At 29.3% G+C, this 18271-nt stretch overlaps 1 long non-coding RNA gene across 1 annotated transcript in view; it reads left to right on the top strand.

The window, feature by feature from the left end:
- Nucleotides 1–18271, top strand: part of LOC115033749 — a 52292-nt gene extending 34021 nt beyond the window's left edge. Inside the window, exon 3 of the long non-coding RNA XR_003839057.1 lies at nucleotides 15976–18271. This is a non-coding gene — a long non-coding RNA (uncharacterized LOC115033749). The remainder of the gene's footprint in view (nucleotides 1–15975) is intronic.

Raw genomic sequence — 18271 nt, 5'->3', positions numbered from 1 at the left:
GTACCTTATAATGTAACATATATTTTTTTGATTTAATTTCTATTACTATATTTATAGGCGATGTTTTTAGTTGTATGAATTGGTAAAATATTGTCATGTATTTGTTTTTATTACGCTTAAATTTTGATTTTCTCACTACCTATACATTTCTAATTTAAATTGATTACCTAGGTTTATATATTGTATACCTAATAATGGTTATATATTTCTTTATAAATTATTGATAAACGATAGACGTATTCTATACGGATTTTCGTTTATCGTAATTATCCCGCATATATTGTGATAAACAATATACTTTAATATTGTCATTCAATTGTTACAACTCATCGGCCAACATCATGCTCGGTTGTTGATAGGATTTGAGACTTGTGTTAGAAAGCCGCGTCATTCGGAAGATTGATGTGACTGAATGTTTTAAAAGATACACGCAGAAGATTGAATTTAAACATCGTTATTTCAGGAAAAACCATAGTCAGCCTAATGGATTAACTACTACCGATTTTCCACTAGATATCCGTCTTCATTATTTCTCATTACCAATTCGTCCCCTCGAACAAAAAGCCACGCTCGCAATCATCTGTCAATAGACTGTTTGACGGAAATTTCATCTTAATTGTGAAAAAGTGTGTACATAATATACAAACTGTGTTTATAGAACACTAGTATATTTTATAGTTCATCGTTGTAATAATAAAACATTGATACAATCCACCAAAAAAAATGTGTGTTGAACTGTATAATAATTAGTTCAATGTAATATAATATTACCATCTCATTATATTTATCGATTATTATGACGTTACGAATCTAAATGGTTTAGATTTTTGACACAAGATATAAGGAGGTGTATAATAATCGTTATTTTTTTAATCTGTTTAAGATAATATTATTTGTGATACAAAAGTAAAATACTTCTTCATAATACCCTTATATCTAATAATGGGTTTCCCTTTAAAACCAATCAAATACATTTTAATAATGAAACACATTCTTCTAAATATCTTAACTTCTCATAATTTTAACTTTTAAGTAAACGTATAAAATCAATTTGCGGTTGAAATGTATACTAATAATAATTATAAACCAATAATAACTAATAACTAACAATAACTTTTTATAACTAATTATAAAACTAATGTGTCAAGAATTTTTTATTGATAAAACCTTATTCCTGGGCCACCAGCGGACTAATGCGTATATGATTGGTTGATTTATATGTAGCTATAAAACATAATAGAGGGGAAAAGAAAAAAAACTATAACCAAGACCTACCAAAAGTTACTACTAGTAGTGCCTTTAATAAATCATTTTGATAATACCTCAACTCCCATGGTATTCCATGGCAGTGACATTATGCTGTTGCAGCACATACATATAAAGCGCTATGTAATATATAGAAAGTTTATTGCGGTCCATTCTGATGGACGGTCTAAATATTATAAATTTTGAAACGCACGATTTTCAGTATTACATTTTAATTTAAAAAGACAATATTTTTGAAAAAAATATTTTATCTATTAAAATTAATATTGTTGTTTGTAATATGTTGTGTTAATTTCTTTTATTTAAGGATTAATCACTGCCTAAATATAAAATTAATAAAATCTCAATAAACACCATACTTAAAAAAACAGTTTAATACCTAGTAAACTTTTTGGTTTAAAGTTTGTTTCTATGCTTCTTCAAAATCGGTTTATGATTAGTTTTGATTGAATATTTATGTTCTTATATAAATTGGATTTATTCAACACGAATATAAACCTAGGTACTATATTTATTACCTACCTTATTAAACATTATATTAGTATAAGTAACAAACTGCCTTCTATGTTGATGTACCAAGTCAATTTTGTAAAATTGTATTCTTAACCTAGTCTGTTTCATTACGCTTAACTAGTGCAAATGAAACGATAGTTCCAGTAGACCTACGTAAAATTATAATAATTACTTTTAATTGAATGTCGGGTTGAATGTCAAGCTTCCGCAAATCGTGCGGCCAGACACATTGCGTGCCTGTATAACTTCTTACGTCGTTGTTCCAAACTGAATTGGCTACTGCAATACATGATATTATGGTTGTTTTGCATTGCATCAATATTAGTTTTCTGGTAACGTTTTGTAAACATAAATATTCTTCGCGTGTTTAAGTATTAAAGTGTTTGTTGAAAGGTTGTGATTTTTCATAAACTATCATAAAAATATGTTTACATGATTTCTGAGCAAACAAAATATTGATTTTCGTTTAAATCTGTTAATGGATCTTTAAAACAGTAACTATACTAAATATAAGGACTTAAATTACTCTTTGACACGAACTTGATGCTTCAACCAATAAATTAATGTAGGTGTGAAATAACTGTTAAATTTTAAAATGTATAGAATTAAACTAGGTATTGAATTGTATGCTGAAAATTAAAAAATAAAAATAAAATGTAGTAGTTATAGGTACTTACCCATTTAATAATTTTATAAATTATTGCTTTAATGATTCCGTATACGTACATATTTTAGCAGCTAATTATTTTAAAGTCTGGATGTCGAGGATGACTGCGCATAATTTGTTTTATTTATTGGACCAACATACAACATTTCGTCCAGAAGAACCAATTTGTAGTTGTTATCTTTAATAAAAGAGTGAATTGAGCTATTATCAAACTTAAAGTTATGAACACGTTGACTTTTTTAAGATATATATATATAAGTACTTAAATTTTTATAAAAATAATAGGCATGTAAAATATTAAAATTTAAAACTGTCCATTTATCGAATAAAAAAAAATTGAAATATCGTAAAAAAGTCAACGAAAAAACGCAGGTAGTATTCTTGACATTAAGTTTGATAATAGGTAATTTCACTCTTATATTAAATATGACAACACAAGGTTGATTTTGCTGAACGTAAATTAGCCATGTCACACGAGTGTTTGAGAAAGAAAACAAAAAATTAGGTTGACATCCTCTTAAATATTAAAACATATAATGTAAATTATAAAGTATATCATATGCATACTGATCCCTGTCTGATTCTGTTATTATGTGTGCTTACTGCTTTGGTTAAATATTGATTTTACAAATTCATCAATTTAAAAAATATTTGTTTATTTATTTTATGACGGATGCAATTATTTAATCACAAACAAATATATTTGATTAAAGTATTATTTGGTTACTGAACCATATTAAAATTGCATACACTGTAGATTTTTTGTTTATTTATTATGATAAATTAATTATAAATTTGCCAAGTTTTCATTTTACTTTGAACTTCTGAATACTATTAACATTATTCAAACTGCCATGAATCTCATTTCAGTATTTGAATAATATATAACATAAAGTTTTGTTCAATTCATTGATTTTGTAAAACTATTAAATTTTAATACAACTTAATACGTGTACCTGCCTGTATTCCTATTATAATATATTAAATAAAACGGTGGTTGAAATTAACTTAATTATATTTAGTTTGTCTGATAATTAAGATAGGCATTATGTTGTAGCACCTTATGTGTTTTAGTAACAAAAAATTTGAAATTTAATTACAAATTGTTTTTTTTTTTTATAAACATTAAATCATTTAAACAAATTAACTTAATTGGTACTTTATTTATCCATATTTTCGAATTGTTGTTATTACTTGTATATTTTATTATTATTTTGTTAATTTATAACTGAAATACCAATCTATTAACCTACGATTAAATAATTAATTTATATTCTACTGTGATGGTTGAACCGTTGAAGCCACAATAATACCACCATATAATATAAATGTTTGAATTCTAATGTCTAGTGCAGTATTTGTACACCCATATTCGTGTTTTTAGAAATTATATAATATAGAATGTAGATACAGATAGTTTTACATATCTGAAGAAACAACTTTTCACTACTTAGTGGAAATAAAATAAAGTTCATGTTTCCGTCTTCCTTAAAAATAACTTATCCATATCTTTTGTTGGTTATAATAGTACCCCGTGGCCCGTGCCCATACAGTGAAAATAGCTACTTTTTCAAAGTTTTTGTAAATTGATGTGTAACAACTTATTATTCCCAATTATTGTATTTTTATTTATCTAAAGAATATCTGTGACCAGGAAAAATAGTACAATCTACAAATTATAGCATCAATTTTCAATAGTGTATATTTTATTTTTAAATCTTATTATGTTGCGGAACTAATGTTCTTCGAAAATTTGATCTAAATTAATTGCTGGTAATCATAAAGTGTTTTCTTTATGTATAAAAAAATTCTATCGTTTTAACTAACTACTAAGTATACATATTATAGTCTATAAAAATAATCATCACTTAAAACTTCGTTCAGATCTAATTGAAGTAATACACATAATATTTGTTTAATTAATAATAATCAAATATTTACTGAACTCTAGTGTCATTTTATAAATAATTTACTTGATATTATATTCATAATTAGCTATTGAAGTATTTCATGAGCAATAATTGTAATTAAGTTTGTTACGTGAACATTTATATCATTTATTTTTTTTTTAACAGCATCATGTTAGTTAATTTTACGAATCCCTCCTTTAAATAATTGATTACCATGTTAATAGATAGTTGAACACGTGGGATCATATTATTGGCATAATAATATTATAATACATGCCAATTATAGAAACATTTTTATATTATACTAATAAAACCAGTCCGTGATGATATTTAAATGATAGTAATAAGTAATAACTGTGAAGGTTTTCGTTAAAAACATTTATTTATATGTACACTGTGAGGTTTTCGGGAGAGAGGAGAGAAAAAGTGGTATAGTGGGCGGAAACTGAGCGGCGCGGATTTTGCGCCGTCCACGCAGACAGACAGGCAACCGCTAAAACGTCACCGTCCCGAATCGGCCGCAGTCGTTCGCCCGTACTTAGTGTGGTGCCGTCGTACAACGTTAATTCTCGTATATTTTAGTTTTCACTATTATCATTATTCATGAATGATATCGCTGTTTATGTGTTTGTAAAAATTATATTATGTTGCTGTCAATATGAAGACTTGTAATTATAAAATTAATTTGATCACTGTATGACATTATAACTACATCATCATGGGACAACCACTATCTTCAAAACATGAATATCTGGTAAAATTATCAAACAATTATTTTATATCACTTCTTACACGTTTGGCATTTATATAACTTTTGTCAAGATGTTTTTCGAATGCCGACATACACATTCGTTAGAATTTTAAAATCACTAATAAAACAATTCTAAAAATACCTATATTATATAATATTATGTAAAATTCATATTTAAAAATAACATTAAAATTAGAAATCAGATTTTATGTAGACTAATATAAATAATATTAAACTGTATTTTTTTTTATATATATTCTACATTATTAACAAATAATTTGCATATAGAGTTGAAATTAATTTAAATTTATTAGAATTAAAAGTTTTGAACTGTAGTTTATTGTTTAATAATATGTAGGTAAAGGTACATTATTATTTTTTAATTAAATTATTTTGTTAATACTTTATCCAATACAGAAATAAACAGTGTACACTATACGATATACATAACATCTAACCACTCAGTCAAATTTATTAATTTATTTTTATAAACAGGCATGCTACTTTTTACATTTTGGTGGACTTATATAATATGGTATGATGGGGAAAAATTTATAGTATGCGAAATTATAGATTTAAATTAAGGTATGATAATGTTAGCAATTTTTTCGATCCTTTAATTTAATTTAATTTTTTTATTTGATTAAAAATAATGTTAACATTTAAAAAAAAAAAAAAATTGTCACAGACAACCTCCTCCGGTATACATAAACAGCAAACCAATACCAAACTCCGACACAGCCAAATATCTAGGCATAACCTTCGACAAACGTCTAACATGGGCTAAACACATTCACTCAACAAAATTAAAATTAAACCAACGACTTAATTCGCTCAGACCTATTCTCGGTAAATTATCAAAATTATCCCTCAAAACCAAAATCCACATCTATAATCTTCTTCTTAAGCGTATAAGGCTCTACGGTATCCAAATCTGGGGCACGACCAAAATATCAAATACACAAAATACCTATACAAGTGTTCCAATTAAAAATTCTCCGACTCATAACCAACGCTCTTCTATATTTCAAACCACACACTTCACAGTTTCACACTGATCTCCACATTCCTAAAGTCACTGTTACAGCCAAGCTATATTATACAAAATTTAGGAATTGCCTTCAAAATCACCCTAATCCCCATATTAAAAAGCTACTATATCTATCTCCATCCCAGGAAATCCCCCTAGAAGACTCAAACGACAATGGCCCCGTGACTTATAAATTAAACATAATATGAATACTAAATACCTATAAATAATATAAATTCACGTCGAAGTACCTTCACTGGACGGTTTCTTCTCTCAAGACACTCAAGCTATACTGCACTTAATTTAATAAAAACATACTTTATGCTTATTGTACATTTCTTTTTAGTAAGATTGTATAAGTTCTTGATTAAAAATAAAAAAAAAAAAACATTTAAAAAATATTTTAAACAATTGATTATAACCAATATATTTTGAAATTATCAAATTTTAATTTTTAATTTTCGACGAATAGTTTGACTTACATAAGTCGCTATTTATTTATTAATCAGTATATACCTGATTTGATCATTTTTAAAAACAAGTTATGTTTAGAAAAAAAAATGATAAAGTATTTTTCATTAAAAGTCTGAGATTCGTGGGAAATTGAATCCGTCAGGTCTTCGACCGGAATCAGTCTCAGGAGAAATTAACTTGCTGACTTGTCTACGTGATCTTAGCTGAAAATATAAATGTTTGTAAACCTCATGGTAAGTTGTATATGGTTTCCTTGGCTGTGGTTTAAGGTTTCAAAAGATCCGCGTAAGACGTTTTTTTTAGGTCGTCGCATACGCGCATGCGTTTATTCATAATCTAATGTACGCTCGGATTTCCACTTTCGGGTGTATTTTATATACATATTTTTTTTTCTTTTTGAGTTATCTTATAAAAAGTATCACTCTCACTTCGACAGGTTTAATTAAGTAGGTATAGTTAACATAATTTCAATGATTAATGTGTCTATTATTATATTATATTAAGGTCTATTCGTTTTCTGTTTGCTGTAAAATAAATTCTGTTAAGAGCATTATAATATTCTTATACATTATTGAGTAGCTACCTACTTACTATTAGTATTTTATTAAAATTTAACAGCTCGTATTTAATTTTTTTCAAAAAAATGTATGAATGAATTTAAGAAAGAAAAAAAGTTATTTTATTTTCAACAGCTATTTATTGATATTGTTTTATGTGCGTACATTTTGCTTAATCAATTCGTCGGTTATTTAGGACATCATATGTAACAAAAAAATTTTAAAGGTCATAATATTATTAGCAGCAATAGAACTTACCTAAATCCAATCTCCAGACGTGGCGTGTAAATGCATTTTGTGTAAAATAGTCGCCTCCGGTCATTTCTAAAAGCCTATATTGCGAACAGACGTGGTTGAGCGAACTACCGTTCAGTGGTAGTTACCGTACACATTTTTATCAGAATATCAAACCAGCAAATGTTTTCAGACAAGTTATATTATGTTGGTGTGTGAGTTGTTATTTGACGACGGTGTAAGTATATAAAAATGCTGCGAGCGAGTACAAGAACTATGATTCAACGAACTTTTCTTTTGCTTTCAAAGGTCTGAAGCTAAAAACGGAAGTTAATTAATTTAACACGTGCCCAAAAAACTTTTAGACTGTATAAATGACTTGATTCGCATCTACCCGTTTTCCTTGAGTTTTCGGTTATTTTTGAAACTTTTTCCAAAACATAAAAAACATTCCTATAGCGACGACTAGATTACTCATTATATGGACTTAAAATAAATCTATAAAATTGTATTAAGCCGCTACTGCCTACTATTATAAAAATATTACGTAAAACCGTAAAATATATACATATAAATTGATGATAAAAAATATAAAAATATCATGCGTGTCGAAGATATTCGTTTAAAACAACAAAATATTTTTGGAAAAATAATTTCCTCTTTGTATTCAATACCTTTCAGATTTCGTTTCTATCTACGGATACATATTATATTGTTTTCATTATATCTAAATGATTTTTTTTTTTTTTTATCGGGTTTGTTTAATATTTTGTGAACGATGAATGTCTTTCATAGTTTACGATCATTGAAAATAGCTAGTTTTTAATTAATATATAAGTATGATATACAGTATACACATTTCACACTAAGATCCATACCAAGTTAAATATCCAAAAGACGTTCTTACATAACCATATCGAATATATACTTACATAATTAATAAGTATTCGGTATCAATGGTGATGCCTATTTATAATGACTTAATAATAGTGCACTTATGGTTCCATTAACAATATCATTAAGAGAGCTTTGAAAAAGTGACAAACGTTTCGTTTCAAAAAGACTTACGTTTATTACTGTTTTCGTGTTGTTTTCCACTTGGGTTATTTGGCCCTAAGGAGAGATAAATTATACTATTGTTTTTTTTTTTGTACTTTATCTTTTGTCTCTTCAGACTTTAACTAGACTAAAAACGATTTCTCGTTGTGATTTTGTTAAAATTTGTTGAATTGAAATAACTATTGTATTATATTATAATGTGTGTATCAATAATGTATAATGTATACTATAATGTATACGTCTAGGCTTAAAGTGTATGTATGTCATAATTTATTATACGACTTTACAACTAATGTCATGTGCCAATACATTTTTTGTTGTTGTTGATGTTCCATTGAAATGTATACATACATTTTACAACATAATACACCATATTATAATTCGGGTTATAATTATCAACCTATTATGAATTATGATGCATTGTTTTGTTTTGACACGTTTTATTTAACATGACTATCGCTGTATATCCGTATAAATATTTACACCGGCTGCAAAAAGTTTTTCTCAATTTTTCATTCGTGTTTTGTACATACTTGAATACGTGATAAATATCCAATCTTACAAAAAGCATGTACACAGAAATCATGTATTTTAGTTCCAATGTGAACTTCAAATTGAAAATTAATGTTCAACTTCCCTATTTTTCCATCCCTTTATACACTTGACCTAGAATCGTGTTATGCCAAAAAATGTATTACCAGACATATATTCTAGAATGTTTTTTTTTTGTGTTAAAATGTAAAAATATACTATTCGCGTGGCATACGATGGATTCTCAATATATATGTACCTATACCAAATAACATTATTAATCATATTACTCGTCATGTTATTTTAAAATTATTTTAAAACACAATATTCAAACAATAACTGAGACATAGTTAGCTTGGCAAAAATGTTGGATGATTTATATCTGTGAAAGATATGGTGGATACAGATATACAGCACATTTCTAACTTCTCTAATACTCAATAAATGATATATAAAGGTAATATATGAGTGATAGATTTTATGTCTAAATAGGTGATGCATGAAACGTTATAAAAACACCTATTAGTCGGTAAAACAAATTGTTCACTGTAACCTCTAATTTGGATCTAAAATAAATTTAAAAAATAAACAATATTGTTTTAAAAAACCTAGGTACTTGTATTGAATTTCAATAACACATTAGCTCATAGATTTCATGAAAAAAATAAACTGAACTGAAAATAAGCAAATTTTGTATTTCATTTCAACAAACAACAACGATAGTATGTCAGTATGTCATTTTTATTTTACATATAGGTACATTGGGTACATATTACATTAATTAACACATTGAAGTTTTTGTGTAGTACACTTCGTTGAATTACGAATATATAATACATATACTTTAATAAATTATCATTGGGCATAATATATGCACACTGTACATATTGTGTCAGAAAATTAATTAGGTCATCCAAAATTTGAATTAATCGGTAATAATTGAATAAATTATATTCTGGTTAATCCTTTTCTGTTATTTTATAATTTTTTTTTTCAAATACAACATTAATATATTTTTAAAAATGTGTTGCTTTATAGTTCTTGATTCTGAAACAACAGAAAATATTTTAAGATACTTTATAAATTATAGTAATGTTTTTTTGGTAGATTGTCGCATTTAATGTACCTACCTAGTTTTAAGTAAAAATTTGAAATGATAAAACAATATTAAATCAAAATTCAATTTTCATACATTTTTAGCATAATAATATTATATTGTTTCCATGTATTGTACATTTTTTTTGTTCAATATCACAAAACCTCTTGTATATTAAGAAACTTCTCAAGTTTCAAAAACATTACTCGGTAGAAATAAACATTATATAATATTAAGAATATGCATTCCAAATTTATTTGTATTTATTCATAAACATTAAACACCAACGCTAATAATTAGAATAAAGATTTATGATTTATATAGTAAATAATGGGTGTAAAAGTATGTATACTTTATTTAGGCACTCGTTTAGTTAAACTAAAAAATGTAATATAGATTATTTTTTTTATTTTATATAATCTTTTTTGGTAAATAACTAAAAGAACTTCTGAAGATAATAGGATGATAAAAGTATCCTTTCACTGGGTTAGCCTTAGGGTCTTTATACGGGTTTCTAGGGGATGCATTGATTTATGGTTAGACTGTCGTAGGGGGTTTATTACCCAAAGAACCTAAAGGGTTTTTCTACACTGGTAAAAGTTTGTGCTGTAAAATTTTTTACGGTTTTCCGAGTTTAATTAACGTCGGATGTGTTGAATTTCCTACTATGACTACGTGTAGTGTAAATAATCCTAGGGTGGCGTATGATGGAAGTGAGCTGAATACACACATTTTATACTAAAACTCTAAATCTAAAAAATCGTAAACGGTTGACGGAGAAATAGTAAATTCTTCAACGTGGAAATAAGTATATAATATATATAAATACTATATTAGATAATATTCGTTATATATAAATTTAATCTTTATATGCTCGAAATTATTTTTTTAGAAGATTTAAAAATATAATTAGATATAAAATGGCTGCGTTCAATTACTCAATCAAATTTTTTTTTTTTGTAACATAGATGTTGCTTGAAAAAAAATAAGTTAACGTTAAAATTACATAAATTGCTTTTATATATGATACTATATTTGTTTGTTTTTAGGGTTCCGTACGGTAAAACGTGACCCTATTACTAAGGCTCCGTTGTCCGTCCGTCCGTCCGTCTGTTACCAGGCTCGTATCTCATGGACCATGAACGTTAGAAAGTTGAAATTTTCACAGATTATGTACTTCTGTTGCCGCTATAACAGCAAATACTAAAAATCCTAGCATATATAATATAAGCAGAGTTGCCAACATGTTTATAGCTGATGATGGTACGGAACCCTCCATGCGCGAGTCCGACTCGCACTTGGCCGGTTTTTTTTTTGAATTGACATAATATATTTATTATTTATTATAATCACAGTTATTTACTAATTTTCTTTAACTTTTACTTTTTTAACATTTCTTTTCGCTATTTTCTAATACGTACGTGTGTACGACTCTTATTATTTTGCATAGGTGGTTATTTAATCGAATTTTGATTTTCATCCATAGGTACCTATATAATAATTTAAATAAATAATAAATATGTGTTAAAAATTTAACCTAATATATGAACAACTTTTTTTAGTTTAATTGATCTTTATAAATATTAAAAGCATTATAATGTGCCAGTAATATAATTTTTTTGGTGTCACTTTAATATTTGTGCAATTATTTATTATCAAGGACTGTGGAGTTCAATACACCGGTGTGCAATGTTGTAATAGAGACCAACTGAAATGTATTTGAAATGACCAAAATGTTCATAATGTGAGTTGATAAAGTAGTTTTAGACCTGTGTGTGGTGGTAGTGGGTATATTGTTTAGTGTGGAGAACATATTATATAAATGGGGAATTTTGTAGCCGTTGATACTGTGTGTTGGCTATTATTCCGCGGCGTGTCGTATAGGCAATTCACCTGCTCCCGTGTGTTTTTCGAAAATGTAATTAACTATTATTACGACAATAATGATAATAATAATAATAATAATGACTGCACATCACAACCAAAGCTACTGTATAATATGTATAGGTACAGTATGTACCATATTAGTAGGTAACATAAAAGCAACATTATGAATGTGACGTAATTGTGAATAAACAAATAAGATAGAATAAAATAATATATGTGAATAATAGGTATAATTTAACTTAGTGTTTTTGAACAATTATCTTATTTTCTATTGTTAGAAGCGTATGTTTCGTATTGATCAACGATGGAAATTCGATATGTTTTTAATTTATCGTCATTTCAAAACATCTATTTTCAAACTTTCACTGTTGTAAAAATTATTATTTAAAAATGTTTTAAAACGTGAGCTATTTTGTATGTTAATTTATGTTTATCATACTGCTTTGTATATCTTGTTTATTATTATATGTTTACCTATAATTGTTTATTATATTTACACGTTAAATTTCTATTTCTATAATTTTACTTTTTGTATAGTATGTGATATTTTAAAACAAGGCAATTTAATTTTACTTTCTCTTGGCTGGCATATTATAACTTTTTTTCCTTTACTGCTAAAGTTGCTTCGGTTAATATTTAAATGCTTACATTTCCGCTAGATAACTCAGATATTACTCACGCTGCAGATGCACGACAGTTAATGAATAAAATAAAAAAAAACGTATTGTATTTACTATAATTATGAGTTAACAAGATATAGTGTTTACCAGTACGTCGTGTGAAGTGAAGTTATATATTTTTATCTAGTTGTACATAATTGAGTGAAAAACAAAGAAAAACGCGTATCGCAAAGCTGCAACGAGTTTTGTGTATACCTTACTCTTAAAATGTTCAAACATGACACGCTGTTTTTGGAGTACCTTTAGCAAACATAGTATATAAAAGTGAACCTTACCTACTTGAATTGTGTAGTATGTATTATATAGTATATATAGTAGCATAATATCATATACCTAAAGGGTATATAATCTATATAGTTGCGGGCGTGTAGTGCTGCACTATATACGAGGTAGGTTACGACCTTCTTTTAATTGGAACGGTATACGATCCGCGCTCATCGCCGCTGTTGCCAGTAATGGTCGTTCAATTTCGGTGGGTAATATCATTATCACCGTGTTTACCGCGGGTTTCATTTAAGACGCGTTGCAGGTCGCCCGCACGTTGACGATCCGGTGGAGGTCCGTCCGTTTTCAATAAGCTTAACGCACGTCCCACACGCGACGGTCACTTCATCCCTTATTCGTCCGCCATGCCTACCCTCCAACCCCATCCCGTGCACCTTTGCGTTGAGGTCGGGACATCGGCAGCGCGGGACTGTTGCAAAAGTCCTAATTTGTATGTGGTCCACGTGCGAACACTTGGCGTTTGGCAAACAACACGTTGCGACCTTTCCGTATATATATCTATCCGCTAGCAGCATCGCGCACTGCTCGAGTTCGTGTACTTCCATCCTGTAGCACCAGGACTGCCACGGCCGTTGCAGGGGGCAGTTTACTTAATAAAAGGCGCTAAGCCGCGAAAGAGGATACCATGTCCCGCGCGCTCCGTGTAAAACTCCTTCCGAAATATCATCATACGTATAGGTATATAATATATAGCATGCGTATGTGCCAGGATTGCATTTCGAAAGGGTATATATCCATACGCACCGTATTCTTCAATTTATACCTATAGGTGCGTATTTACACATATACAAACGGAATATGTTTGTGTGTGTGTATTCTATATAGAGATACACTGCTCGAGTCCCTGTTCGAGGATTAAAAAACACCGGAAAACTACCCCTCGTTTCATTATAGTATTCTACCGTCGCATCGACGTCCTGTACTCAGTGAATGTGTATTATATATATATATAAATACAGTAGGACCAGCTGTTTGATAAATAGACAGCGAAATTGGTCGACGCGGTGCAGTAATCCACTTTGAACGGACACCATATTTTGCCTCCGTGTCTACTCTTCCCTTTCGCCGGTCGTGACGTGAAAAACAATCGGAGAAACGAACCGAACATTTTTCCTCTTTTCGCTTCTCTCTCCCTCTGTATATATCCATATATATAGATGACGGTGTTGGTTGTGGTGGATTGGCGAGGGTGACACGTTGGACTAATGTCCCTTAAACAAGATTTTTCGCTCCCTGCTCTTTATCATTTTTTTTCTTTTTTTTTTTAAGAAAACACAATTACTGAACGTATTGTTAAATCCTTCCATCGTATTCTCTAATTATCATTGCGTTCGTATAATATGATAGTGTCTACCTAATTTGAAATTTAACAATAACAGAGGTAATTTATTTTGAATATTATTTCTGAATTTAACTGTACTAATAATTCAGTGTTATTTTTTTATCATCCTGTACGTGTTTGACTATTTTTTCTTAACTACGGAAATTACAATTAAAAAAAATAGGTAAAAAAGTTAAATGCCAAACTTAAGTTTTCGTACACGCACACGTAATACACTAATGCCTCGTTGTATGTATCTAGGTATACCTACAATGTTATATAATGTATTTATTTCTTTTTATGAGTGAAATAAAAATGCAACATTTTAACATTTGAGCAACAATTGATGCTTTAACTAAAATCGAGTCAATCAATTATGCATGTCGTGGTAGGTAGTATTAAAAATACGGTGTGTGTTCACATCACTTTTTTACTCTTTTGTTGAATAATGGTTTTAATTAATATAGTAACTTTGTGGATTTAAAATTATTTTCAAAGTCTTTTGTTAAATATTTTTATTTTTTATTTTACATTTAAATGTAAAATTAGATTAATAAAGTATTAGATGTAAAAGTTTGAAACTTGTTTAAAAATGGTCCAATGCCAGTATATTGTATAGACATTTTGTTCCTATAAATTGCAACTCACAATCGATTATCAATGTTGACTTTTGACGTTATTTATTTTTCTTGTATTATTGAATGCGTGATATACTTTTTAAACCTTCTGGGAAAAAATGTTAAAATATACTCGAGATAGGTATGTGTCTTTTCTTTGGAACACGTCTCTTTGTAATTTTTCTCTCAGAATCGTTTCTCAAATGCGTAAATCTTTAGATTATTTATCTTGCGAAATTTTTTATGACACGGTTTGTTGTATGTTTCTTTTAGGATGCTAAAACCTTTTTCAAATTCATCGTTTGTATTGTTTTATGTCGAATAAATAGAAAATAAATATTGGTATTGTACTTGTGTCCATTTTGTTATTGTGTTATAGAGATTTCTTTTATATATTCGTTGTATATATAAATGTATACCTACTATGTGTATTACTACAATGTATTGTGTATAGACGAATAAACATATTTTATAGCTTAAACATTTTATTAAGCTGGATCCTAATACTAGCATATTTTTATGTGTTATAATACCGACGGGGATCGAACATTTTACATCATAAAGATGTTGATTTTGCGTTACTTTCAAACTATGTACAACTAGCATGAGCTGCATGTTTTTTTCTTTTTATATAGTTTTATATATTTTTTAAATTGTTTGACTATATATATACTTAGTTCTAATATTTGAAAAAATAAAAGTAATTTGCGGTCATTCAGTGGAAACTCTATATACTTATAAATGAATAATTTAAACTAATTTCGTGTAATTTATTATTCAACCAGCTGCGCTTCAGCGACGTATACCTACTTTGCTTCTTTTTTTTATCTTTTTGTTGCAACTTTGCGTTTTTTGTTCAATAATTAATCGTGACGCGTAATGTTTACCATTATATAATCTTGTATATATGTATCCAAGCCGTTCCTCTATAAAATATAAATTATAATAATAATAATAATAATAACGGCATGAAGCATCTTGGCAAAGGTCGTTCGTCTGAGAGTGTATAAACGTTTTAGTAATAATTTACCTAGCTCTTCTTGGTCGGTGAAAATTAATATTTTAATATGTTGTCGTATTGTACATGCGTTTTAAAGAACCGTTGTGCCGCAGCCGCCTCCACCGAAATGTCGACGACGGACTGCGTGGCCTCACGGCGGTGTTGGCGGTGGTGATGATTGTTAGTGCGATGTCGAGCGCAAACGTTACGGACGACCGCGACGATAGCGAAAGCTGCAGCGGCACAGTAGCCGTGTCCACAGTCGCTGCAGCAGCCGAACACGATGCGTCGTCCCCAGAAGACCAGCTGCTGTTTCTTAAGGTAAGAGGAGACGTCGTGGCGGACGCGTCGTTGTTGACTTTTGTGGTTTTCTCCCCGGCTGCGTGACACCACATCCTCACAAACATATATTGATGCTGTTATCGTACCCGACCGACCGTAATCGAAAACCAGCCGCCTGCAAAGTGCTGGCAAACAAAAACCATCAACCCGTCGGGTACACTTCTGGAATAGGGACTAGGGTAGCGGTTGCGTCGTTCGATTGAGAGTATATCAGCAGCTTTAAACAGCTTCCGGAGGACAAATAAAGTACACGAACTAAACTTTTCAATAGTGTGCGTTTGTATATATTATAGGTATATCGGGTGATCCATTTAATGTAAGACGTTATTATCTCAAAAACATATCTTTATTTTAATTTTTATAACAACATATATTTGGAATCCTTTATTCCAGACCAAATATTGTTTTAAGTACAAATACATTTTAGACTAGTAGTTTGTGTTATAAGTATTAATAGTTTTGATGATCGGAGTGAAGTAGGTTGCTACCTACCTATAGGTACCCCACAAAATATTGATCTGCAACTCCGCTTGTCTAAACTTTAAATACTTATAGCTATACCTACTCAAATACTTGACAGAAATTTGATTTGTGGAGATCGAAATACTCCAAATATTATTTTGCTTAAAGGTCCCAACACACTGCAGCGGTGGTGGTGAATTGCTGCGTGACACATTTCACCGCTCGCCGCGGCGGTAAAACCAACACAATAGAATTTAACGCCACCGCCACCGCTGCAGTGTGTGGGGACCTTTAATATGAAATTAAAAATGTATATTGTCATTCAAAGAAGTATAAAACTAAAAAAAATGATTAAAAATAATACAATTTATAATTCTTTTCCAAAAATGTATTTTTGTAACGACTTAAATGTAAAATAAATATAAAATAAATATTTAAAAACACGTTAGTGTTTCCTGAAATAATGAGTGACTTACGTGAGATGGAACTCGGGGAGAGACACTACTAGAACTGCTGATTTTCAAAAGTTTTATCATAAAATAAAAACAATGCAATTTATTAGAATGAAGTAGGTAAACCTACCTACTACACATAACATGCTGCTTATATTTAAAAAAAGTTCGTCTTACGAACATCTTTCTCGTTTGTCTTCTACTACCTACACTGTTTATCACTTAGTTAGCAATTTCTTTCCGAATTTGGTTTTTGGTTATCGTTAAAGCACTCCAATGTTCCGTGTTTACTAAGTTCAGTGTTTTTAAACCATTATCAAGATAACTTTTTAAAATCGGCCGTTTCACTGCCTTACTTTTTATATAATATATTTCGTTCGACCTTCGCATGATGTTGCACTTCAGATTTCGCAAATGTCATCGACTATAATATATAGGTAATATTATATATCACCTAATATTATAATATATAGGCATTAGGCATACATGTCAATTTTGAACACAACTCGACGGAATATTAAATTATATTTACTCATAAGCCATGTATCGCGTATTGCCGTCTGTCGGCGTCGCGTCTCTGCTTAAAGGTGTGCGAGTTTGTGAAACTTTTCGAACGATAAAGTTTGCAAAAGTTTTCAACTGGAGGAGCAAAAAAAAATAAATAAATAAATAAAACGAAGAATCGACCTCTCCCCCCACGCGTGGGGGTTGGTGATGGATACTTCAAAACCAAACTACGACCATATTATGAGTATTATTATAGGTAATCCAGTATTTTGTCGTAAACTTTCTATGGTAGATACGATGCTGTATTTTTAATCATCAAATCTTGTGACATCGTTTTATTTTTAATCCCGCCATGATACCGATAAACTTCGTGTAATTCTTTTTTTGTTTTTATTTTTTTTTTTACAGCGATAATCTAAAATTACAGCTCAAAGTTTGGGCATAAAAGATAATAAACATGCAAATCTTAAATAATAACTGCCGTCATAAAAATTCGCAAATTTTAAAGAATGATCAAATTAACAATTTATATAACCTGTACCCGGTAATTCTTTTATAATTGAACGCTCATTATTTCAAAAAGTGTAAATTTTTTTGAAAATATTTTTTTACATAGTTTCAAGTCGATTA

This window comes from Acyrthosiphon pisum, chromosome A1, assembly GCF_005508785.2.
Source record: "Acyrthosiphon pisum isolate AL4f chromosome A1, pea_aphid_22Mar2018_4r6ur, whole genome shotgun sequence".
In the NCBI taxonomy this organism is placed as follows: domain Eukaryota; kingdom Metazoa; phylum Arthropoda; class Insecta; order Hemiptera; family Aphididae; genus Acyrthosiphon; species Acyrthosiphon pisum.
This window is presented reverse-complemented; position numbering and strand designations above follow the sequence as displayed.